A 26,117-nucleotide genomic window follows, 5' to 3' on the forward strand; every position below is an offset into this window, starting at 1 on the left:
CATCACTACCACAACCATTCTCACTGTAATCATATCCTGTGCCTTAATTATGCAGTACTCCTTATATTCTAGGCTTTACTTCATTATTTCATACAGTCCTGAAAAGTGCTGAAGCCAAGGTTAAAGTAATTTCCTCCTTGACAGGAAAGTTCATTCTCTTCAAGAGGCACTTTACTTCCTCATCAGGGGTTCCCAAACTTAATTCTTCATGGCACTCAACCCATCCTTCCAGTGTCATTCCACTCAGTAGATACAACACTATCCAGCCTACGTTTTTAACCAGAAAGCTGGGAGTCATTCACCTTCATCAGTTAGCAGGTTCTGCAGAATTAGACTTCTTAATTGCTCTAAAGACTGTCAATTTCCATTCATTTTCATAGGCATAGCCAAGTCCCTTAGCCACTGCCTTGTTTGTAGTGTCTCTTTCAAATTAATTATTGACATTGTTGCCTGAGAGATATTGTTGAAGTAAAGATCTGAAATTAATGTGAGCTTCCTCAGTTTAAACTTTCCAGACACACCTCACTGTTTTGGGGATAAAGGCTAGACCCTTTGTTTGTCAGACACAGGCCTTCTACCCCAAGGTGCCTTCAGGCCACCGGCCCATCCCAGCTTTCTCTAGGCACCATCCCCACTGTTGATGTCAAGGGCCTTTGAAAAGTCTTTCTGCTTTGGGCTGAGATTCACCACCTCTTCTTCCCTCTTTACTTCCAATCACATTTTAGGCCCTCAGCCTTTCCACCACCTGCCACGTCCTCAGGCCCTCTGTTAGGACATCTTTCATAATATTACTTCACAACCAACCTCCCAAAAGAAGGTAGGGCAGATGTTATGCTTACAGCCATGTCACTCATGTGGAAACTGAGGCTTGGGACATTAAAAGATCACACAGAGATATAAGAGATAAATCAATGGCCTTAGCTTCTAAATCTTGTATTTTTCTAGTGAATTTCTTTCAGCTTAGAATTTAAAGTTGCTATGGACATTCCCCTTCTATTTCCTTCAAGGTGCTTTTCCTGTAGAAGAGGGAATGTGTTTCTTTCTTGCATCTCTTTAATTGCTCTGGTAGAAAATATGGCTCTATTTTACATGGAATTCTCCATTCTCTTTTGTCTCTATGCAGGAAAGATGGTGCAGCATAAGGAGAAAGCTTTGGCTAGAATCTTCCAAATACTTGTTATGTGACTTTGGGAAATTCATTTTTTGTCTCTGAATTCAGTTCCTAAATCTGCAGTGTGACTTAACTAATAAAGAATGGATCAGCTTGGTGGTCTTGTCTTGCCTCAGCATTCTATATTGCCACTAAAAATAAATTAAGCCCTAGAAAAAAATATTCTGGTCAATCCACTCTTTTACAGAATTAGAATGTTGCTCACCTAAAAAACATTTTTAATGTTCAGTATTGTAAGTAACTTTAACTCTCTTTAATAATGTAAATAAGGATGCTTTGAATAGTGGGCTTCAATAGGACTCAAAGTTTAGTTGCTGAATTGGATGCAGATATAGTGACTAAAGGAGATGTGGTTAACTGGGGCAAGACCTGAGGTTAAATTCTGTCTCTGCCTCTGATTAGCTTTGAGTGTGTTGTCTGCATGTGGAGGAAGATAGCAGCTTCACACTCTACCTCACATTGTCTACGTCAGGACAATGAATATCAAAGCCTTTTGAAATGGCTTATGCTAATAAAAGGTGTCATTCCCATTAACTGTTGACTTTTGATTAGTTACTTCTTCTTTTGAACCACAATTCTCTCCTTTAAAATAAAGAAATTTAGCTGGTTGGCCTTCGAACTTTTCTTAGTATTGTAAATAAATAATGATGATGATGATGATCACATAAGCACTGAATGCTAATTATGTGCCAAGATCTGTGTGGGGTGCTTTGAAAGGACCATGGGATGGCCCTCTGATGGGATGACACTCAAGTGAATTTTCAAGTCTTAGAACACAGAATTCAGAGTAGCACACATGAGCAGTGATCAGAATCAAAGGCACACTTTTTATAGTATCTTTTCTCTGATTTGTATTGCTCATGACAAGGCTTAGAGGTAGAACTTGATATCATGTGCAACATCTCCTTTAAATTCTTGATCATGGCCTTACAAACATTCCCTACTCTTACCAGACTTGTCAACACTCCTTAAGAACACATTGTTCCCATTGATCTCCTGATACTTCTACATTTCTTCTTTTGGAAGTTCTAGCTTTCTTCTCCAGAAAATCTCTTAGTTTCCAGGACGGTGACTGTCAGGTCACCTATACTTTTGATGTCTTTCCAAGGAAACTCCCTCAGTAGAGAGAGTCTTTCTTCCTCAGCACTCCCAGGGCAATTGGAGATTCGGGCAATGTTATAGCACTGGACTGCCACCATTTCATTTGCATGTTTTTCTTTCCTTCTAAGACTGTCATATTTACTAAAGCAGAAACTGTGCCTTCCCTCAGCTAGAAAGGCCTTAGCACTTTTTGGCACTTTGTGGAGAATTTTATGAAATGATGACTCAAATGTTCAATGAATGTTTTTCACCAGCTTTGCTTCTTCCATTTTTCTTCCATATACACTTTATTGTCTACAGCTGGAATAATAAATATAAATAGCTAAAAAAGTAAATATAAATGTTTAAGTTTGGCTTATTTCTTGCATCCTGAGTCTCAAGTATTTAAGTATACACTTAGAAAATGCAAAAGTGTTAGCTTGATGTTTTTGCTAAAGAATAAGACCAGTGCTACAGAATATTGGGGAGCAAATTGCCATGAGAACCAGTGAAGGGGGTAGATTATTTGGACTAGGGAAATGATCCTTCTTGCAAACTACTAAATGTTGGTAAAAGGAAAAGAAACAGCAGTTGGCAAAGTATTCCTCGAGACTACACAGTGCTCACAAAACCACATGGGAAGGGTAGGCTATATGGGGCCAGTAAGCCTTCACAATGACAGAAGTAGAGTGCACATGGATGCAGGTCCAGACTGTGGAACTAGAAGGAGAGAAGGACACCAGAATGTGATGAAACTTGAATCCAATGGCAAAAATTATATATTTTAGCAAGAAAGTTACTAAGAGCTGATGGAGAATTTTGAGCTGGGAACAGAGGGTAGGGTGACCACTGGTGCTATGATTTGGGGTATTCATTCTGGCACAGCATACAAGAATATTAGGAGAAAGAGGAGTCAGCTGTAGTCAGGTAAGCTATTATAATACTATTCAAGCAAGTATAGTATTAGCTTCTTATGGAACACACTGGTCTTTCTAACTCACCACTTTAAGTATGGCTATGACTTTATCAGCCACAAGGGTAAACTTTGAAAGGAAGGGTCTATGAATAACAGAATCCAAAACGGCAGCAAAGACATAACTGTACTTGAGTTTCCTCAAACACACAGTCTAGGACTTAAAATGACTGTCTACTTAATTTGTCTAGGCCTGACCATTTCACAACTGACTCTTCCTTTCTGGACTGTGTCAGGTGACTCCACTCATGACAACAACTTTCAGTGTTCTCTGACCAGTTTTCTGCACACATCCTCTCCCCTGCACAAATCCATGCTACTTCCTTCTCTGTTCAAGCTAAGATGCTATGGTTGAGTGCTTGGGAGGCGAACACAAAGCAGGAGACAACAGTGGAAATTTCCTTTCTTCCAGAAGCAATATCTTAGAGGTGGGCTGTCAGGGACCCTGTAAGATCTGAAGTTTCAGAGCCTGAATGAAAGAAACACTCAGCTAACAAAATGAAGCACTGCAGAGTATGCTTCATCTGCTCTAGCCAAATCCCTTCTTTCTTTCCATCCTTTTTTCCCTAATAACAGCTGCCCCCTCATTCCCTTACTCTGCTGTGAAGAACAAAACCTCCCTCTGACTATCTGTTTTTCTTTTCTTCCCCAGAGTAGGTCTCATTACTGGTGATTAGCAGATGATTAAAACCAATTCAGCTTCCCCAGTAGATATTTTCTCCCTGTTTGTGCCTAACACATCAGCCTTCAGTGAACGTGCTCCTAAGCTTATTAAGAGGCTCAGAGGATTAGCTGCAGCCAAGCTCAGTGGCTCCCATATTGTGATGCAGGGAGTGACATGGAACCATTTGCTGAGCTCAGACAGGACCACGGGGACAGCACTATCTAACTCACAGTTTTATTTTCCACGAGGAGCAAGATAAAAATTCCAAAAATAATTACAAAAATCAAATGTTTAAACTAGTGTGAAAATATCCTTAAACTCAGTGTGAGAAGCAGGCTAAATCAATCATGAAATTTGTGGGCATGTGTTATTTTACATGAACATAGGATCACACAGTTTATTTATATTCACACCCAGTATGAAGGTGTGTGAATTAGCCTCTGTATTCACTTTGATGTGTACACAGTATGTGTTTGTACATGTCACATGTGGCTAGATCTCTCTTGTAATAGAGACTAAAGAATTAACTTAGAATAAAACAGACTATAATTTAGGTACCACTTTACAGAGAATCTAAGTTTTCAAAATTGTGAAACTTGGGTACTGTCAGATATACACAATGGAATTCTAAGGAACTAGTTTCACTTCTGTTTCAAAACCACAAAATTGCCATTTTGTCTTTCCAATTTAACAGGAATGTTTCCCTATTTTCAAGGTGTGTGTGTGTGTGACTAACTACATGTTAATTACAATAACAATTGTCATAATATAATGATATATTTATTAGCTGAGATCACAGTTAGTAAATTAGGAAGCAAATGGGCTAGTTTCAGAAAGTTATTCAAAGGACAAAAACCTCATTGTATTACTGTTTTAGATGATGCATTTTAAGTGCTGTGTTTTAGGGGCTAGGGTTGATTTCCTGTTACAAATGTTATCTTATTCTAAATCTTTATGTGTTTACCATTTATTTCTTTTTCACCTTTTCAGTGCAGTGTAACTCTGAGCATACTGGAGCTTAAAATCTTGTTTTCAACTTGTAATAGCAACAGGGTTTGCAGAAAATGTCAAGAAATCCCCCATCACCAAGGATAGTAAGTAGGAAATGTGAGAGGTGAGTCATGTCAGTATCCCCTTGCTAAATGATGGAGTATGCCTGTGAATGAGGAGAAGGAAGGAAAAATCCTAGCAAAACAGTTACTGCAACCAAATGGTGAAACTCAGCAAGCCAATACAACAAAAGAAAACATGACAAAACAATAAGGGAGAAATAAGAAATTAGAGAAAGAAATTGTCAATCATGAAAATGGCACAATCATATTTTATTTAATTTCAAGCACTTAAAATCTAAGGGAAAATGACCGACAAGGAGTTTTTATTAGCTCAATTTTACCAGCATTAAAAAATTCCAGCAATATCCCTGACCTTGGTTGGCCTCAATAAGTAAGTAATTGCTAAAGGATCAATCCCCTTGTCATGAAACAATAGGCCTCAAACAAATGCAATATGTGCAATCAAGTGACAGTGAAGCACAATTGAAGGTAACACAGAACAAATAGAGCATTAAGAAGATATTCACAGGAGTGCTGCAATAAATACCAGGAAAACACCAAGAACATATAATCATGTAACTGGAATGCACAGGAAAAATTATGGAATTATGGTTTAATAAGTTTACAAACATTGTATGACATGCCTATGAGGCATAACATGTAGGAAAACAGTATTACCATGATTACACAAAGATAAATATTATTTATCGAAATCCTTTTGCTTGAAAGTATTTCACTGGGTCTTGAGAAAATTTCCATGTCAGTAAAGAGACAAGTTCAGAAGTGAGACTGTGTGAGTCTCAAAGAATGAATAAAAGAAACTGCTGTGGGAAGGGAATGCTGTTTCTGTTCCTTCCTCAGTCATTTCTGTGCAGTCCAAGGCCAGTTAAACATTTTGAACTGAGGTCCTTTCATCTGCTGAATTAAACATAAAAATATGATTGCTGTATTCTTTCCACAGTGCTTCCGACAACCTTCATAGTCATGTGGGCAATAATGCAATGAGTATCCTGATACTTAAGGAAACTGACAATTTTTTCTGACTCCTTGATATACAGGGTCATTTTTATCCTTCACAGTCTGCCCTGTTATCTTTTTACTGTCATAAGACAGAATTACAGGATGCATATGATAACATCTGTCAGAAGAGAATGCACCCTATATACTCCTTTTAGCATTATCATCAGAATAGCATAATGGTTAAGAATTATGGACTTGAATTTGGACCAACTCTGAAATTTCCTAAGGGTATGACCTTGAACTTTAACTATGACATCTATAATATTGGGGTCATATTTCCCATTTCATAGAATTAACAAGTATCAGTAACACAATGAGGGTTGTTCATGTAGTATTCTCAGAGGACCCAGTACACCACTGGGTGTAGACTTAAAGTACCTTGTGGTGGTCATAGTAGTAGCAGTGCTGCCAAGAGAGACAAACTGTGTCAAATATTTTCCAATGTGCACACCCTACCCCAATGGGAGGGTACAGATGGAACTATGTGAATTAATTAAGATACTTATAAGAAGTTTGAGAGATAATAGCTACCTGAATCTTGTAGGAATAGGAAGTGGGAACTGCAGTAAGGCAAAAAGATAAAAGTATAAGGGACAGGAAACATATCAAAAGATCAATAACAATCCTAGTGATAAATGAGTGTTGAAGATAATATGTGATGTCAGGGAGGGGAGGGATCATCAAGGGCTTAGGCTGCTAGGGAAATGTAGCACCAGAACTGGAGCTTGAAGAAAGATCAGAGGTGTAAAGAACATGGATAGCAGCTTTCTGTGGCAGTATCATCCAGGCATTTCTTTTCTTCTTATCTAGAGGATTCTGTCTAGACAGCCACCCCCTAGATACTTCCAGAGTAGGGGACTAGTATGCTATTATGTGTGAATGAATATTTGGCTGGTGGGAGGGTTATTACTATTATTATAATTAATGATAATACTACTTGAAACCATAGCCAATTTAACCCAACCATTTGGGAGAGCTACATTGCTCTATTATCCATTTGATAATTTCAGAATTTTATTCATAGGCACAATCATAAGAAAAACAAGGAGAAGATAGTCTCTCAGCCGTGTACATATGCATAGACTTTGCCTTTTGAGAACATAATTGGGAATGGGAATTACAAAGAAAAGATCATTAAGAGTCACAAAGAAAGAAAGAAAAAATATCCCATTGCCTTCTTGTGCCATGTGCTAAGTAAGCCCTTGGAGGCCTGCTGGCTTTTATCTGAGGTGGAAGCAGTGCCCAGACAACTAGGGCAGAAATAGAGCGGGGGGGCATTGGAGGCAAGGAAATAAAAGGGACATAAGGCAAAAGAAAGTTCTGCACTGGGAGAAAGCTGCAAGGAAATTTTCTTCCATTTAAACATTAGGTAAAAATAGCAAATATAGCTGCTGGCAGAGGTCCCCTCTAGTTTCCCACCCATCCAATAAACAAAATATCTTCAGATAATCCACAAATCAGTAACTAAAACCTAATGTGATGTGTGAATTAGCAATTCCTTCTTGTGGTCTAAAATTGAGCAAGGGTGAAACAAAAAGAGGGTACACTTTGGATGGTTATGGCAGGCACTCTACCACAAAATCTAGAAACAATTAAACTGTAAGGATGTTTTTTAAAATTAGAGTTTTTTAAAGAATATTAGATAGAATTTAAAGGCAAAGACACCTCTGTTCCACAGTGCTGGTCAGAATATATTTAGCAATCTATTTCCACTGAAAACAATCAGTTTGGGGGATTTAGCTAAATAAACAAAATGACAATTAGATTTAAAAAGTGTAAGTAGATAGTCCTAAGGACTTTCTAAGAAGTACAGTAAGTAGCAGTAAAGAAATAAAGAAAGCGGATATCTACTTAAAAAGGTTATAGAATATTATGCAGCAGAAAGAAAGAGTTCTTACCCTTTGCAACATGGGTAGAACTGGACAGCATTATGCTAAGTGAAATAAGTCAGGTGATGAAAGACAAATACCATATGACCTGACCTATAAGTGAAGCCTAATCAACAAAACAAACAAGCAAGCAAAATAGACCCAGAGACATTGAAATTAAGAACAAAATGACAGTAACCAGAGAGGAGGTAGGAAGGGATAATGAGGGGAGAAGGGGGTAGGGTTTTCAGGAACATCTGTAAAGGATACATGGGCAAAACCAAGGTGAGGTGGGATCAGGGGTGGAAGTTGCAGATGGCTGGAGTTGTGGGGAGTGTTGGGGGAAAAATGGTGACAACTGTACTTGAACAATAAAAATGTTTTTAAAAAAGATACAGAAGGCATGGTTCTTTGAAAGACCCAAAACAAACTGATTATTATGCTTTTAAAATAAATTTGGCTCCAAGTCTCCAATATCTAAGGAAAAAAAGAAACATCTTGAAAAAATTGTATTATTATGTTTAATACATATTACACATTTTGTTTTTATATATTTTCTACATTGTGTTTAGAAGTACTTGTTTTGTCTTTAATTTATAATTTATCAGCACTGTTAAATATAACTGAACATAGATATTCAAATTCCACTTGAGTTAAGTCTATGTTTTTGTATGACAAATATAATGTAAGCCAATCTCTGTATGCTTCTGAATTAAATGATCACATCACTGAGATCTTGTTATAAAATATATTTTACATTAAGAGAAAATACAACTTGATGACAAAAGGTAAGTTGATCAACTAATACTTGACAAGTTTCAAAAGCAATTCCTTGAAAACAGAAGGAACACTTTCAAAATTGAAATATAAAGTAATGAAGATTATGTAGCACTTATATCCTTGGGTATTGACATTTAACAATCAAACACATGCCTGAAAAATGGTGTGAATTTCCCCAGGCAAGATGCTTACTCATCATGGCTTTTCAGGGTGGCTTCTGTAGGTGAGAGTGTAGACAGATTTGTGCTGTCAGTGGAAATTGTGGACACTGGGAATCCTACCCTTGCACACCCTTCACAACTGTTATAGCAACACTTCAGATATACTCAACTGGTGATTGTTCAGTCAATCAACTGATAGCCATGAAGCAGGAACTGAGAGGGTATCCCATTCTCTATGTGTGCAAGGCAATGCTCTTCCTCTAAGAAGCTAGTATTATGTAGGTCAATTAATCTCTCTACATTTCCTTTTTTTACTTTAGCTTTTAATTTGAAAATGGGAAAGATCATTTCTATTTTATTTATTTATTCATTGAAATAATATTATTGAAGGGACTAACAGATAGAAGAAGTTCTCTCCTTAATTTAGTACAGAATGCAGATATTAAATAAGCACTTAATGTGCACCATGGATGATAGCTATGGATCCAATAAAGCTGGGTAATAAGGACCCCAAATGCTGGGATGAAGGTTGCTATTATATAAAGTGTTCTTGGGGAAGACCTTACACAGAACAGATTGTTTGAACAGAGATCAGGATATATGGATATCAAGATGAAGGTTGTTCATGTCATAGGAAACAGTAACTACAAAACCCCTGAGGTGGGTGCTTTCTTTGAATGTTGGAGAAATAGTGAGGAAGACTTTGTGCTTGGGAGAAATGAGTGAGAGGAAACATAGTAGAGGATTAAATTGGAGAAGTAAGAGGAGACCAGATCATGTTGTTAAGGATTTTTTGCTTCAACAAAACAGAGTAGCCATAATTCCCAGATCTTTCTTCTTACTACTGAAAACTCTGCACCTAACATACTGAACAAGCATAAGGAACTCCAAAGGTGGAAAGAAGATAGACTCTTTAGTGTCCTTGGGATATGACAAACTGCATGGTGTGATTCCTGAGTTTCCTGTTTGTTCTCATATATCCTGTATATGACCCTTCAGGAACTCCAATCCATAACAGTCAACAGGCACCAATCAATAAAAAAGGCTCCAAGAAAAAACTGTCCCCCCAACCAAAGGACTGAAAAAGGATAACTACCAGCAGAAAATTGTTTTGGTGATAATCAACCTCAGCACAAATAGCAATAAAAACTATATTCCCTTACTATAATCATCTAGAAGTAGAAAGTGAGCTTCTATTCTTACTTGGTTGTGTTGATGGAGCCAAGTGGGGAGCTGATCTTTTACCCCACATCCTAAGAAACAAATGTACTTGGATTCCCTGCCAGGATAGTGTCAGCAGAATCTAACACCAAGCTAAACTGCCATCACCTACTAGCACCAAGGAGACTTAATGAGGTGGTTAGAAGTAAGGCTGGTCAGTATTCCTTTTCTCCCATGTCAGCATCAGCACACTCAGTGGGGAGATGATTCTTTACCTTGGCCATTGTTGATGAAGCAGAATAAAGTGATGAGCAATAGGGAAGTTTTACTGAATCTCACCCTCTCCTTGATCCCGATGTCAGTGGGGTGCAGTAAAGAGCTGAGCTTATGCCAACACAATGAAATAAATGAGCAATGTCAGTCAGCCCTTTCCTTTCCCCCTCTTTCATAGTAATTGCTGCTCAGCCAGAAGCTGATCTCACACCCCACTCAAGTAATGTAAGACAGTGCCCCAAATTGAAAGAAAATGTGTCAGCAGGGCCAGGTGGAGCTAAACTTCCATGTCACCCATCTGTAATGAGGAAAATGTGAACCAATGCCTAATGTTTATCCAAGTAGTGTTGTCAAAGTCCATTAATAAGCTTATTGTGCCAACCTGATCCTCATGAAGCACCAAAACAATGGGAATGCCCACTAAAATAAGATTAGATTAGAGCCAGTCTCCTATCTTCTTCAGTAAATGAACAAGGGTTATGAAAAAGAAAAAAATAGAAAAGATATAACTAAAAATGTAATAACTAAAAACACAAAGAAACAACTCACAGGATGGACTCAATAGTAGACTGGAGATGACAAAGGAGAGTCAGTGAAATTGAGAAATAAGTAGAATTTGTTGAATCTGAACAGAGAGAAAACAGATTAAAGAAAAAGGAACAGAGGCTTAGGAACTTGTCAAATACTAAGAAAAAAACTAAAATTTTGTGTCATCTGATTTGGAGGGAAGAAGAAAGCATGGACGCAAAAAAAGTATTCAAAGAAATAATAGTCTGACAACTTCCCAAATTTGGCAAGAGATGTACATCTACAGATTCATGAACTTGAGTGAACCTACCAAAGATAAATCCAAAGAAATTTATACCAAAGCACAGCATAATTAAACTTCTGAAACTTAAAACCAAGAAAAAAAATATTGAAAACAACTTGAATGAGACAGAGTAACACCAGTTCAAATGAGAGTACACTTCTTTCTCATCTGAAACCTTCAGAAGAAGGTGGCAAAACACTTTTCAAGTACAAAAAAAAAGTGTCAACTGTTAAATGTGTTTCCCATAAAAATCCCTCAGGAATGCAAAAGAAATAAAGACATTCCCCAACAAGTGAAAACTAAGAGAACTTGCTGCTAACAAAACCACACTTAAAGAATATCTAAAAGAAGTTCTCTGTACGGAAAGGAAATGGTAACAGAAGAAAGCTTGGAAATTCAGAAAAGAAATAAGAATATCCAAATAAATGAAATTAGGAGTAAATAGATTATCCTACTTCTCATAATTTTCTTAAATCATTTGATCATTGAAATAAAAATTATAATAGGATCCGATGTGGTGTTCAATGTAAGCAGAGAAAATACTTAAGAAATGTATGTTTTAAAAGTGGGGAAGATAAAGATACTTAAATACTTGTGAGATTCCTGTACTTCATTCAAAGTGGTAAAATGTTTATGCCAGTAGACTGTGATAAGTTATGAATTTATCTTGTAGTACCTAGAACAACCAATAAGACAATTAGATTTCAATGTCTCTGGTTATACTTTACTTGCCCAGAGGAGAGGTAGGAGGGGGTAATGGAGGGAAAGAGGGGAACGGTTTTCAGGAACAACTGTAAAGGACTAATGTGCAAAAACAAGAGGAAGTGTAATCAGGGGAGGGAGGTGGGAATGTCTAGAGTGGGGGGGAATGCAGACAACTATACTTGAACAACAATAAAACAATTTAAAAAAGAAAATTTGAAATGCAATATACTTAAAGTAACATTACAGATAAATCAAGACAAACCTCTACAAAATGTTCAAATAATACAGAGAAAAATAAGTGCTTCTCCAACCCCCTAAAAAAGAAGAAAAATAAATAATCAGAGGAAACAAACAGAAAGCAAATACCAGATATGTCTTAATATATCAATAATTGCTTTAAATATAAATAACACTAATCAAAGAACAGACAACAATAAAATGGACAAAGTAATATACCCAAATATACACTGTTTTTAAGACATTCTCCCAACAGTAAATGACACAGGTATGAAGGTAAAGGAAGGTAAAAAGATTTACCACATAACTATTCATCCAGAAAAAAAAATAGAAGTGGCTATATGAATATCAAAGTAGTAGATACCAGAACAAAGAAAAATAATTAGAAGAAAAGAGGGCATTATATGACAAAAAGATCAGTTACATGCAAAATACATAGAAGAAACAGACCAAGCTATTTCCAGTGGCTTTTCCACATGACTGACTTGTCTTGGCCCATGCTTCAGTCTTTCCTAAATTCACTCAAACAAGAAGCATCTGGCTTCAGCAAGCACCATGCCACTCATTAAGTTGTTCCAGGCCTGGCACTAGCAAAAACCAACTTTGGTTTATAGTTTGGCCTCACCTGGGCACCTCCAAGCCCAACACAAGTAGAAGCCCCATGAAGATTGCTTTTTAGTTTATACTGTGTGACCCCAGACAAAACACAGGCTGTGGTTGACCTTGCACTTGCCAACAACAATCAAGGTTCAACCCCAACAGAAGGGTATCTAGAGTCTAAACAGTGGCCACACCTTGACTAACCCAGCTGAGTAATAGGGGAGGCTGTGCTTCTGGACCCTACAAGACACCTACTATATTAGGCCACTTTACCAATCTTGGAGGACACAGAAGCTTTATCTAATACAAAGAAACAAATGCAGGGAGACTCCCAAAAGGTGGAGACAAAGAAACATGACCCAAATGAAAGAACAGAACAAAACTCCATAGAAAAGAACTACACAAAATGGAGACAGGCAATCTATTAGACACAGAATACAAAACACTGGTTATAAGGAAGTTCAATGAGCTTAGTGAGAAACTCCACAGAATAAAAAACATCCAGTCAGAAACAAAAAAATACACTAACTGAAATAAAAAACTATTTACAGGGAATCAACAGTAAAAGTGAATGAAGCTGAGAATTTAATCAGTGATTTGGAACATAAGGAAGCAAAAACCAACCAATAAGAGCAGCAAGAGGAAAAAAGAATCCAAAATAAAAACGAGGATAATGTAAGGAGCCTCTGGGACAACATCAAGCATACAAACATTCTCATCATGGGGGTGCCATAAGGAAAAGAGAGAGAGCAAGCAATTGGAAATATGTTTGAGAAAATAATGGCATAAAACTTCCCAAACTTGGTGAAGGAAATAAACATACAGATCTAGGAAACAGAAAGTCAAACAAGATGAACCCAAAGAGGCCCACACCAGGACATGTAACAATTAAAATGACAAATGTTAAATATGGAGAGAATCTTAAAAGCAGCAAAAGAAAAGCAGTTAGTTACTTGGAAAGGAGCTCCCACAAGACCATCAGCTGATTTCTCAAAAGAAACTTTGCAGTTCAGAAGGACTGACAGGGAATATTTAAAGTGATGAAAAGCAAGGACCTACATTGAAGTTTACTCTACTTTGCAAAGCTATCATTTAGACCTGCAGGACAGATAAAGAGCTTCCCAGACAAGAAACTGCTAAAAAATTTCATCACCACCAAACCAGTATTATATAAAATGTTAAAAGGTCTTCTTTAAGAAGAAGATGAAAAACATGAACAATAAAATGGCAGCAAGTGCATATCTATCAACAATTGGATCTAAAAAGAAAATAAACAAGCAGAGCAGAAAGAGAATCATATATACAGAGAATGTTTTGAAGGTTGCCAGATGGGAGGAGGTTAAGGGAATGGTCAAAAAAGGTGAAGGGATTAAGAAGTACAAATTGGTAGTTACAGAATAGTAATGGAGATGTAAAGTACAGCACAGAAAATAGAGTAGCCAAAGAACATAAATGCATGACCCAGGGACATGGACAATGGTGTGGAAACTCCCTGAGGGAGCGGGGGGGCCACCATGAAAAAAATGGGCCACCTTCTTAAAAACTACAAAGTACTAAAATCCCAGCAAGGTGAAATAATCTGTATAGTTCTATCATTATTAAAGAAATGAGGTTCTTAATAAAAAATCTTCTGATAAAGACACTTCCAGGCTGTATGATTGATTTCATTAGAAAATTTTGCCAGATATTTAAAAAACTAATACCAGTATTACTTATTGCTTCCAGAAAATAGAAGTGGAACTATTTCCCAAATCCTCTTTTTGAGCCTAGCATTATCCTGCCACCAAAATCAAACAAAAGCAGTAACAAAAAAAGAAAAAGGGATAAAAAGAACACTACAAGTGAATATCCCTCATAAATTTAAATGCAAAAATCTTCAACAAAGTTTTAGTATATCAAATCCAGCATTGTATGATAACATTTACAAAATAAGACCAGTAAGCTTGATTACAGGCATGCAAGAAATCAATGAATTAAGGCTGGCTATTAACCACTTGAAAAATCTATGTACTCCTTAATGCAGACAGAAAAAGATGAAAAATTATATGATCATATCAACCTATGTGGAAAAGCTTCTGACAAAATCTATCAGCTATTCATAAAACAAACAAACAAACAAACAAAAGCTCTCAGAAGGAATTTTCTCAACTTGATGAAGATAATCTACCAAAAACTCTCTTCCTAACATTATAATTACTAGTAAGAGATGTTGCCCCTAAAATTGAGAAACAGGCAAGAACACAAATTTTAATTACTCTTTTCAGCATAATACTGGAAGTTCTAGCAACTGCAATAAGGCAATAAAAAGATACAGAGAGCATACAGATTAGAAAAAATGATGTAAAAGGGTTCCTATTTGAAGATGACATGATTGTTTATGCACATCCCAAAATCCCAAGAATATCTAGACAAACAAACAAACAAAAAATCCTTCTAGAGATTATCACTGATGTTAGTGACATCTCTGGATACAAGGTCAACACACACACACACAAAAATCAATTATATTTTTATGTACTATCAATGAACACATAGAAAGTAAAATTAAAAACATAATACCATTTATAAACGTTCCAAGGAAAATTAATTGCTGGGTATAAACTTAACAAAATATATATAAGATCTGTATGCTGAAAATGACAAAATGTGAACAATGGGATACCATTACACACCTATCAGAATAGCTAAAATAAACTGGTAAAGACAGCGCATGTTGGTGAGGATGAAGAGAAATGGAATCTGTCAAACATTCCTGATGGTGATGTAAAATGTTTCAGCCACTCTAGAACACAGTTTGAAAAATTTCTTTGAAAGTATGTGACTACCATAATACTGAACAACTGAACTCTTATTTATCCTAGATAAATGAAAGTTTATACTTACACAAATCTCTCTCTCTCTCTCTCTCTCTCTCCATATATATATATATATATATATATATATATATGTGTGTGTGTGTGTGTGTGTATATATATATATGTATAGATAGAGATAGATAGAAATAGATGATAGATAGATAGATATAGATATAGATGTAAATATAGATCTATATATAGGTCTAAACAGTTTTGTTCAAAACAACTTTGTTCAAAATAGCCAAAAACTGAAAACAACTGAGATTCAACGGTGAATTATAAGTAAACTGTGGTACATCCATACCAATATGATTTTTAATTCACTACTGATACATGTGATAACTTGGATAAATCTCCATGGAACTGTACAAAGTGAAAAAAATTCCAATGACTACACACTGGATAATGTCATTTCTATATCATTTTTAAATGATAGAATTATAAAAAATTAAGAAGAGATAAGTGACTGACAGAGATTAGAAAATGGAGTGTTGGTAGAGACAGTTAGATGTGACTATCAAAGGTCAACACCAGGGATTCTTGGGGTAATGAAATGTGTTGCCTAGATATCAATATCTAGATTGTGTTCCTGTGCTGTTGTTTTGCAGTGTTATCATGGGAGAAACTGCATAAAGGGTACAGGGATCTTTCTGTATTATTTCTTAAAATTACATGTGAGTCTATGATAATATCAAAATGAAAACTTAATTTAAAAAAGAAAAGGGACACTGTTTTTAATCCTTTTACAATTGAAAGTTGCACCTACTCCATTGAAGAGAGAGGTGGGATCATCTGACTTAGGTTTTAAAACTTTGACTTCTGCACAGGGCAATGGCAGAAGTAAGAAGTCTAGGAAAGAAGGTATGGCAAAAATCCAAGGAAAGAATGAGGTTGGCTTGAACCAGAGATGTAGTAGTAGATGTAGACAAATTATTCAGATTCCAGATTTTTGAAGGGAGGGCTGACAGCAATGGCCAATGGATATGATTTGGGATCCTAGACTCTAATATTTTTGACTCTAGTTCACATGTAATCACCTCTCCATGTACATTCTATTGGACAACTTTCTTTTAAATTTATCTAGTGCATCTAACTCATGCATCTTGACATTGGACATTAGAAGTCCTCTCTATGCTCTTTTCTTTCAGCTAATTGCTATTTGCCCTTTAAGCCCCAGCTGAATGTAAATTTTGGGGGCACAGGAGCAAGTCATTTCAACAATTTGGTTTTTAATGAAAATACTTCAGAATTCGTTTTGCTTAGGCAGTTACATGAGAAATGAGTCTAACATTCTGACTTAGGGAAAGATGATATTAGTTAATTAGTTAATACTAGTATAATGCTTTTCATTGAGTTTTTTCCTATGTTCCAGATACTTTGCTAATTATATTTTATATATTAAAGAACTTTTTAGATTTATGAAATAAAAATAGGTAACAGTGATGTTCCAAACATTAGACTAGAAATCCATAACACTAACTTCACTGGGGTGCCCTTCTTATGATATAAGACCTATGCACAGTACTTCATATATATTGTTGTATTTAATCTTTAAAACAAAGTTATGAAATGAGTACTACTATTTTGATTTTATAGATAGGTAAATTTAGTCCTACCAAATCTAAATAACTCTCCTATGGTGATGAAGCTACTAAGTGGTAAAGTGAGGAGGAAGTATTTCCTTATCTACAAAGCCAGTGGATTTGATCACCACCTTATCAGATTTCAACCTTGTCCTCTTCTTTCCTTGATTCCCAACCTAAGGATGGAGTTCCTTCTTCTAGATGTGTCTTTCGATTTTTTATTTTTATGTTTTGCATTGTTCATGTCAGTGTTTACCTGCAACAAACTTTCTTCTAGCCCTGTAGGTTTGATCCTTCCTCATGGATGATTTGGTACAGGTACAACCTTATGCATATTCTTATACATGTAAGCAGCAGGTAACACTAAATGGCTCTATACTTATTCATCTTTAGCTGAATGAGTAGTGGCTTATGAAAACTGATAGGAAACAAATGTTTTATGCACATTTAACTATAGAGCGCATTATCATTCACTTCAACGTGAGTCCTTAAAATCATCTGTGAGCTTCAAGAATATGTTGGCAAACTGACCCGCTTGTTTTCATTGATCCAGAAACTTCTCTGGAGCTGTTCAAGTGAGTAAACAAGGCATTTGCCTCTACTTGATGACAACTCATCCTCTCAAACTGATTTGCCTTTGTGTGACATTTGGCAGTCAAATCTGGTATGAATCTCCTACAGCTTATGAAGATCAATCTCATCTCAGTACCAAAACAGCACTAATAGACAATGGCAATTCATACTTGGTTGGTGTTGACATGTGTATCTTTCATATCTCAACCATGCAAAAAATAGACAGGGAAAAACTGTTCTACTTCCCTGGAAAGAGTGAGGTTTAGTGCACTTAGAATCTTTCTCTCTCCTCACTCTGTCTGTATATATGTGCTTAATTAATGGACTAGGGTACAGAATATAAGCTCAATTAGGTACATTCCAACCACTTTCAATACCTGCCTGCAAGGTGCAGAGGCTTCACAGATGATAAGCATCTATGCATGCACTTTCTAGAAAGTCTTTGATCCTGGTGAGTGGGAGACTGGGTACACAGTAATTTAGTTTATTCTTTCAAATACATTCCCCTCTTTAAAAGATTTCCTGAAGAAAAGAAGCAGTAAACTTGTTTTTCAAGGGGAGATATTATGATAGATGGAAGACCATTTCAAATGGATTTTTCAAGAGAGGAGAGAGATTTGCTTTAACTCCAAATGCAAGAAAAAGTAGAAATTTATAGCTAAATGTGTGAGTGTTGGGCAGGGGTTCAGTGGATAGAAAATTACTGAGAGGAAGCATCAAGCATAGGAGAGATTCTGGCCAAACAAAATGGTGAAGGAGGAACCTAGTCAAACACCAATGTAATCAGATAGTAGGGATTTTTGCTAAAGTTGGACAATCCACAGAGGGCCACAGAAACCCAAAAGTCAGGGTTACTTGAGAAGGGAATTCAGAAGATCCTGCCCCAGCTGGTGTGGTTCAGTGGATTGAGTGCCAGCCTGAGAACCAAAGGGTCTCTGGTTTGATTCCCAGTCAAGACACATGTCTGGGTTTTGGGCCAGGCCCCCAGTAGGGAGTGTGTGAGAGGCAACCACACATTTATGTTTTTGTCTCTTTCTTTTCCCTTCCCTTCACCTCTGTCTAAATATAAGTGAATAAAATCTTTTAAAAAATAAGACACTGAAAATAATTTTGTTAAGGATAAAATCTTTGTCACACTTCATCAAAAAAATTACAGAGCAAAAGAGTCTGGGACTCTCTCAGACTAATGCATTCTAGCTGGTGTATCTGAAGCATATTTCTTTAACCACATCCACAGGCTCTCTGAATCAAAACCAAACCCCTTGCATACAGGGAGACTAAGAATCCCAATGCATGTGTATATTTGCCCATACCTGTGAACTCTGCTTGGGTACCACTGATTAGCTTTCAGGAGGAAGCATGTCTATGGGAAATATATGAACTAAATCCTGTTTTCCTTCCCTTCGTGATCATTTCAAGAGGCTGAGATCATTTCTTAGCTGGTATGCCTCTGAGCATGAATGATGAGGGGGACAAATGATTCTATACAACAGCTATTTCATGTGAGAATAATTCCATCTCAAACTTCCTGTAATATTATGTGCTATTGTCACTTCATCTGTGAAGCCATTCACCTATTTCTCAAAGTGAATGTCTTCAAAGAGCCTGAATAAATGACTTAATTCCAGGATTGGCAGAAGCTTATAACTAAATCACAGGTAATGATATCTGAGATGTGTTAACTCATCCACACACTGGTCACATCTTTTAAATAAAATGAGAATAGACAAACAATGTGCTTTCATGCTCAGGAGCAATGAACTTTGTAGTGGAGTATTGTGTCAAGAAAGTTGCAGACCTGGTTTTACCAGAGACAGCAAGAGGTAGGAAAGAATCTTCCAGTCCAGTGACTGTTACATAATAATTGTTCCTGATATTATAGAAACATTCACCAAAATTTTCTTTTATCTTTTGCTTAAAACAATAATATTGGTTTATGGTAACTAAATCATTTGTTGAGAATAAATGAACCTATATTAGTGAGAGATTACTAAGTATGTTTTAACATATAATTACTTTAAAAATAAAATATACAATAACACATGTATGTTATATGTGAGATTTCTGCATATAAACTTTTGATTCTGTCTATAAATTTTGATTACCCCACCTTTAAAATAAGGATTGTACTATTACCTACCTCGTAAGATTGTTGTGAGGATTAAATGAGGAAGTATATAGTCAAACACTAGGAACAGTGCCTGGCACACAGTAAAGTCTATCATCATCACCATCATTGTCATCATTATCTCCATTTTTCTATTGGCTGACTATGGATTCTTCCTTAAGGAGTTGTATACAGTGGTAAAGGAGAAACTCTGTAATACTATCTCTTCCCTGTGGGTGTCTAATTAGCTAAAGTCTGAACATAGCAGCAATTACCAGCTTTATAGATACTGTGGGAATTTTCCAGTTTTTGAGTAAGAATACAGCAGTCTCCACTTCTCACTTTACATGGTTTCAGTTGCTCATGGTTAACCACAACACAAAAATATTAAATGGGAAATTCCAGCCATAATACTTCATAAGTTTTAAATTGCAAATCATTCTCACTAGTATGATGAAACTTCACACTATCCCACTCCATCCAATCAGGACATGAATCGCCCATTGGCACAGCATGTCCATGTTGTACACAAGCCCCACTTGTTAGTTATTTAGTAGCCCTCTGGCTTATCAGATGGACTGTCATGGTATCACAGTGTTTGTGTTAAAGTAACCTTTATTTTACTTAATAATGGCCCCAAAGCACAAGAGTAATGTTGCTGATAATTCATGTATGTCAAAAGAAACCATAAAGTGCTTCCTTGAACTGCAAAGGTGAGTACTGTACAAAGAGGTATTTTGAAAACAAAGGAGACCATATTCATATAACTTTATTCTAGTATATTGTTATAATTCTTCTATTTGATTATTAGCTGCCAGGTTCACTGCTCTCCAAGGTTTCAGGTATACACTGGGGGGTTCAGAATGAATCCATTGTGGGTAAGGAGAGATGAATGTACTGTATCTATGTGACTGAAGATGCTGTGTTCTAATATTGCTGCCCTTAGCAGCCATGCATTCATCCTGAGTACAGTCCAACCTGTACTCAGGGAGTGATTCTGCTTTCTGAGGGCAATAGTTTATGCTATTGAAAAAAATGAGTGAGTGACATGCTTCAGCGGCTTGTCTAAAGAAGTGTATATAATCATAGTCTTAATTGTTATAAGTATATTTACTAAATACATTCTTTGTTCTAGGCATTTTTCCAGTAATAAAATATTGTCATTCTGTTATTCATGTTTTTATCCTTTTTTTCTTCTTTTTAAAGAAGATACTTTGGCATTTCTTGTAATACTGGTTTCGTAGTGATGAACTCCTTTAATGTTTTCTTGTCTGGGCTATACACAACCTCCTGTTGTAGTTGAATCTTGATTATTGGAAGGGGTTCACCCCAGGCTCACTGGCTACAAGGACTGATTCTGGCCTCTGCAGATTTGCCGTGTAGGGGCTGACTCTGCAGAGCAAGAATTACTTTAGCTAGGCTTTGGGTGCCTTCTCTGTCAGCCCCCAGGATAGGTCCCTCATGGGGACATTGGGTTGTGCTTTGATATAATCTGAAGACAGCTTTTGATATAAGCTGTCTACCAGGTGTCCTGGTTCTGGGGCCTCCTGGGAGGTGGAGACCAAGGTCAAGCACCACCTATGTTCTGCCCAGGGTTGCCTTAAATTAGCTACAAAATTATCTGCGGATGGCTGCTAATTCTGCTGGGCTTTAAGGTGCCTAGAAGAGGTCAAGCTGTGAACAAATGCCAGCTGCTACTAGTGCCAGGCTTGGAGAAATTTAGTGAGAGGTATGGGGCACACTAAAGCCAGATGCTGTTTATTTGAGAAACTTTAAGAAAGTTTAAAGCATGATCCAAGGCTGGCTGTTTATATGGAAAAGCCACTGGAAACAACTTGGGTTGGATCTGCAAGTTAGGTGGGGCAAATTATTTGAGCCAAGTTAATGAAAACTCAGATATGGTACCTGCCTTCCATCTCTTTGAAGGCAGGGCTCAGCAAAGGGATAATTGTCTCTGCCAGTATTTCTGTCTAGAAGAAAGCTGTACCTCCAGCTCTCACTTAATTCCAGACAACTCAGTTTCTTTCCTAGTTCCTCCCCATATGTCCCTGGGCCCCAGCCCTGAAACTCAGAGGAAGTGAGTCAGTGTAAGTCTGTGTGTGGGCCCTTTAAGAACTGCCTGGGACTCTGGTAGATCTCCATCTCACTAAGCCAAAATCCCAGCTAGCTTTCACAGCCAGAAGTTATGGGGATTTCTCTTTCTGACACTGGAACTTTAGGCAACCTGGTGTGGGGCTGGGACTCCTCTCTCCTCAAGTGGAAGCTCCACAGCTGAGATATCCCTCCCAATTGTTATTTGCCACAGTGGGTGTAGGGCCAACTTATTCTGTGTCTCTGCTCCTCCTACCAGCCTTGATGTGGTTTCTTCTTTATATCCTTCTGTTCAGATAGATTTTAGGTGGTTCTGTATGATTGTTGTTCTGTAGTTTAGTTGTGATTTTGTTGGATTATTTGAGTATCACATTTACCTACATCACTGTCTTAACCAGAGACAATATGGTGACTGTTTTTATACCTGGCTATTTGTACTTCTTAATCTCTTCACTGAATTTAAATATACTTTTTCTCTGTCAGAGTGCTTTGAGAGGCCACATGTCCATGCATATGTCAAGATGTGCTCTATTTAGAAGTTACCTAAAATACTTTCTGATTCTTCATGTTAAAATAATATCTGATTCTTGGGATGTTACAGTGAAGAAGTGTACCTGGAGAAGACGCATATGCTGATTACCTCTAAACACCACTTCCACTCTCTGGCCTGAAGCAGGGAACTCAAAAGAAACGTAGAGCTCTCTACTATATCCAGAAACTAACCAAGAGGTCCTGCAGGAGGCCTGCTTTTCTTCACCCTCTAGGCTCAGGAACCTCATGCCAGCCTAGCACCCCTCTGATATGGACACGATTCTCCATGTGTTCTTTCTTCTTTTCTTATGTAGGGTGTTCCACCAGTAATCCTTTTATTCCTTTTGTGGTAATCACAAAACTTTCATGAAAGAAACATGACAGTCTCTTACTACAAGAATTGTGGCCTCTGCTATAATAAATAAAATAATTAAACACTTTATAGAAATTATTTATATAAAATGATATAAAGTTATGTGACCAAATGTGAAAATAAAAATACTAATACTTGGGCATTAAATAATTGTTGTCTATTCAAAAACCTTTACTTTGGAAAATCAAGGATGTTTTCGAAATTTGATGCATACTCACTGTTAAAACCTAAAGCACATTATTTTCACCAAGGACCATTGACATTCTTTGAAGGCAGAAGTAGTTTTTGGAAATAGCTAAAATTCATTTAGCTTCATACATTGGGTGATTTTGTGAAGAATCAAAAATTAGGGATTAATTCCAAGAAGTAAAGTGAGTGTATATAACTAAAAATGAAAGAAAATAGTTATTCACTTCTTTATGGAATACAATCCAACCATTTGGATTCTGTGTGTGCATGTAAAGTTAATGGTTGAAAACATGTAGATGACTCAGTATGGCTATACAATATATTTTCTGAAGGGACATCTGGATCAGTTTCATCCTCTCATGTTTTAGCCACATAGCACATAGCATTTACCTCTCCCATAGTGTACATTTCTTAAGATAAGATTCTGTTCAACTGGCTAAAACTTCCAATACTATATTGAATAGAAGTGGTGAAAGTGGACAAACTTGGCTTGTTACTGATCTTAGTGGAAAAGATTTTAGTTTCTTCCCAGTGAATATGATGTTGGCTGTAGGTCTCTCATATATGGTCTTTATTATGTTGAGGAATGCTCCCTCTATTCCCACTTTGCTGAGTGTCTTTATCACAAATGGATGCTGTACCTTATCAAATGTTTTTTCTGCATCTATTGATAAGATCATGTGATTTTTGTGTTGGGAGAACTGAACAGCTACATGCAAAAAAAAAATGAAACTCAAGCACCAACTTACAGCTTACACAAAAATAAATTCAAGGTGGGTAAAAGATTTAAATATATGCTGTGACACCATTAAAGTCCTAGAGGAGAACATAGGAAGGAAAATCTCAGATATTTCACACAGAAACGTTTTTACTGACATGTCCCCTAGAGCAAGGGACATAAAGGAAAGAATAAACAAATGGGATCTCATCAAAATAAAAAGCTTCTGCACAGCTAACGAAAACAGTATTAAAATAAAAAGAGAACCAACTGTGTGGGAAAACATATTTGCCAATGATACCTCAAACAAGGGTTTAATCTCCAAAATATATAAAGAACTTACATAACTCCACTCTCAGAAGACAAGAAACCCAATTAAAAACTGGGCAAAGGACTTGAACAGACACTTGTCCAAGGAAAACATACAGAGGATCAAGAGACACATGAAAACATGCTCAATATCACTAGCTATCAGAGAATGCAAATTAAAACCACAATGAGATACCACTTCAACGCCAGTCAGAATGGCCATCATAAACAAAGCAACAAACAACAAGTATTAGAGAGGATGTGGAGAAAAAAGGACCCTAGTGCACTGTTGGTGGAATTTCAGACTGGTACAACCACTATGGAAAACAATATGGAATTTTCTAAGAAAACTAAAAAATGGATCTGCCTTTTGACCCTGCAATTCCACTGCTAGGATCATATCCTAAGAACCCTGAAACACCAATCCAAAAGAACCTATGCAACCCAATGTTCATAGCAGCACAATATACAATAGCCAAGTGTTAGAAGCAACCTAGGTGCCCATCAGTAAATGAATGGATGAAAAAACTATGGTACATTTACACAATGGAATTCTATGCAGTAGAAAGAAAGAAGGAGCTCCTACCCTTTGCAACAGCGTGGATGGACTTGGAAAGCATTATGCTGAGCGAAATAAGCTAAGCAGTGAAAGACAAATACCATATGATCTCACCTTTAACAGGAATCTAAACAGCAAAACAAACAAACAAGCAAAATATCACCAAAGACCCTGAAATAGAGAACAGGCTGACACTGACCAGAGGGGAGAAGGAAGGGAATTTCAGGGGAAAAGAGGAAGGGTTTACAGGAACAAGTATAAAGGATACATGGACAAAAACTAAGGGGGATGGAAATGGGAGGGAGGTAGGGAGGGCTGGGATGGGAGTAAAAGACAGAAAACTGTACATGAACAACAATTAAAAAATAAAATAAAATAAAATAAATAATGAAGATTCTGTTCAATTGCTATCACCTTACTCTCTTCATGGCCTAGCTCATTGCCTTACATATTTTGTGTACTCAATTATTTCATCTAAATGATCAAATGAATGAATGTGGAGTGTGCCTTTTATTTTTCTAATTCTGGCTCCATGTCTTGGTATGGGTTCCTGAGTATGCCTCTCATTCACACTGTCTGATCATGTGCAATACTTATTTCTGTATTTCTATTCTATGTGAGATCCCTTTTTCCCCTTTGCTGAATTATTCTCTCAAGTCAACTATCCAAGAAACATAGCAGACATGTCTCAATGTGCTTTTTCTGTTGTATACTGCAACAATTACGAAGGAAGAATTTGGTGACTGTTTGAATCAGGGACCTCTCACACTTCAGGTCTCTAGAACAGTCAATGTCTTAACCATTTGTTTTGTAATTAACCATGTACCACCTCAGGGGAACTATGCAACTAGGCAGAATTTGACACTATAACATCCTGATCTTTAACTGTTGGTCACAACCATTTTATCTTCTAGTTAGCTCCTGGACTCTGACAGGCATTAAAGAATTATGAATAAAAGTACTACCTTTGAAATAAAACAAAGACTTCAGTGCTAGATATTAAATCCATCTCTTCTTAATTGGCAAGTTTTTAAATGTAGTTAAGCTCCAGTCTCCTGTTTTCTAAATTCAGCTTAAGAATACCCACTTATAAGTATGCTCTAATTATGGAATGAAACATTGCTTATAAAAGGCTTTATTGGGTATCTGGCACTTTCAGCACTTCAATACCCCAATACATTGCCTAAATACATTATAATTGTAACAACTAATTTTATGCAAAGAAATTAATTCAAATATCCATAACTTAGAAACATCTTTCTATGACTGGACGGTCTTCCTATTTCACAGAGAAAATAGGTTTTATGTATGATTTTTCAAAAATTTCATTCATATAACTTACAAAGTTACTTGTACTCACACAAATTATTCTTCTGTCCTTCCTGTTGCCCCAGTGAGGTATATCTACTGCTTTCTAAATACCTGGTCTTAAAATCCCTTCCTTTGCTGTGTTCCCAGAAACCTCTTTATGTTATTATTTACATTACTCTTCTTCTCTTCTTCCAATAATCATTTGAACAAATGCAAAGTGTCTCCTGTCTAAAAAAAAAAAAAAAGCCTTGTTTTAACTCTGTTTCCCCTTTGATCTCTCTCTCTTTATTCTTCATAGAATAAGATTACCTACTATTGATTTCTCCTTTCATTTTTTAGAATTACTTTATTGTTATTCAATT

This window comes from Phyllostomus hastatus, unplaced genomic scaffold (assembly GCF_019186645.2).
Source record: "Phyllostomus hastatus isolate PE091 unplaced genomic scaffold, TTU_PhHast_1.1 phas_scaffold_78, whole genome shotgun sequence".
Lineage (NCBI taxonomy): Eukaryota > Metazoa > Chordata > Mammalia > Chiroptera > Phyllostomidae > Phyllostomus > Phyllostomus hastatus.